The sequence below is a fragment of the Manis pentadactyla genome, chromosome 13 (genome assembly GCF_030020395.1).
Source record: "Manis pentadactyla isolate mManPen7 chromosome 13, mManPen7.hap1, whole genome shotgun sequence".
NCBI lineage: Eukaryota > Metazoa > Chordata > Mammalia > Pholidota > Manidae > Manis > Manis pentadactyla.
The window spans coordinates 82144612-82146434 of NC_080031.1; the positions used below are offsets into that span (position 1 = coordinate 82144612).

The 1823-nt window shown below is 37.2% G+C and overlaps 1 pseudogene; it reads left to right on the forward strand.

Moving 5' to 3' along the window:
* Positions 1-268: 268 nt before the first annotated feature.
* Positions 269-1214, forward strand: LOC130680266 (olfactory receptor 14A16-like; annotated as a pseudogene).
* The last annotated feature ends 609 nt before the right edge of the window (positions 1215-1823 follow it).

The window sequence follows — 1823 nt, forward strand, 5'->3', positions numbered from 1 at the left end:
TATGGTCGGTTCAAATTTTCAGTCCTTCAGCATCTTTCATAGAACACATTTGGGTAATAAAAATATCACGTGCATGTGCACTGAGTATAAAGTGGTTCAGTAAAGCAGTGTTATTCAGGTACTGTTGGTGATCAACCCACATGGTAGGAGTAACATTTTTATTAAATAGATTGTGTGATGACTGTATGAATGTAGAACTATCTTGTAAGTTGAATATGGAAGGACTTGAAAATGACGTTTCATTTCTCTTTTTTTAAAATACAGATTTATGTCTCCAAGCACAACAAATCTCACAGCTGTCACAGAATTTATCCTCATTGTATTTTCTAGCAATGAAAATATGTACATTTTGCACTCAGTGCTCTTCATCTAGATATATTTCTTTGCACGAATGGAAAACGTCCTCATTATCATGATCATAACTTTGGACAAGCGTCTCTGCACCCCCATGTACTTCTTCCTGAAGAATTTGTCCTTCTTGGATCTCTGCCTAATTACATTCACAATCCCCAAATCCATTGCCAACTCCTTGACACACAGAAACTCCATCTCATTTCTTGGCTGTGTAGCCCAGGTCTTTCTGCTTGTGTTTTTAGCGACTGCAGAGCTGAATCTCCTCACCATGATGTGCTTTGACCACTATGCTGCCATATGCCACCCCCTGCACTACGAGGTCATCATTAAAGTGAATACGTGTGTTCAGTTGACAGCCGTGTCCTGGCTGGGTGGGGGTCTGACGCCATAATGCACACAGCCGGTACCTTCTCCTTATCCTACTGTGGTTCTAACGGGTCCATCATTTTTTTTGTGATATCCCACAGTTATTGGCAATTTCTTGCTCAGAAAACATAATAACAGAGATTGTACCTATCCTCATTAGTGTGGTATTGGATATCTGCTGTTTTATTTTCATCATTATTTGCTATGTCTACATCTTCGACACTGTCAAGAAAATGCCATCAACAGAAGTTCAGTGAAAAGCCTTCTCCACTTGCCTTCCACATCTGACTGTGATTGTGCTATTTCTCTCCACTTGATTCTCTGCATATCTGAGGCCGATTTCACAAGCCCCTTCTATTTTTGACCTTGTCATGTCTGTGTTCTACACCATGGCTGCTCCAACCTTTAATCCCATGATACATAGTCTAAGAAATAATGCCATAAAAAAGTCTCTGGAAATGTTGCTGAAGGGACTATTCACCCAAAAGCATTAGGTATTCCATCTTTTAATTCAATAAGTATTATCATCAATAATTATATGTCCATTATTTGGTAACATTTTTACTTAAAATCCTTTGAAGATTCTTTTCTGAAGATTTTTAGGTTTGTAACAAAATTTATTGTGAGGTATAGGGATTTTCCACATAACCCTTATACCCAGAAATGCATAGCCTCCCACAAGAGCAATATAACTAACTAGAGTCATTCTTCTTTTAAACCAACAATGTAATGTTGACATCTCATAATTACGCAACATCCATAGTTTACATTAGCATTTCGATCTTAGTGTTTTATATTCTATGAGTTGTATAAATGTAAAACGACATTTACTCATGAGTTTAACATCACACAGAGCATTTTACTACCCCCAGAATCTTCTGTGCTTTGCCTACTTTTCTCTCTTGCTTCCATCAGCTTCTGGCAGCCACTGAATTCTTCCATTCTCCATAATTTTTGGTTTTGTAGAATGTGATTCAGTTGGAATCATGCAATGAAGAACATTTTGAAATTAGCTTATTTTACTTAGTAATGTGCACATGAGTTTCTCCATGACTTTTTATAACTAGACAGCTCGTTTCCTTTTATTTATGAATAATATCCCA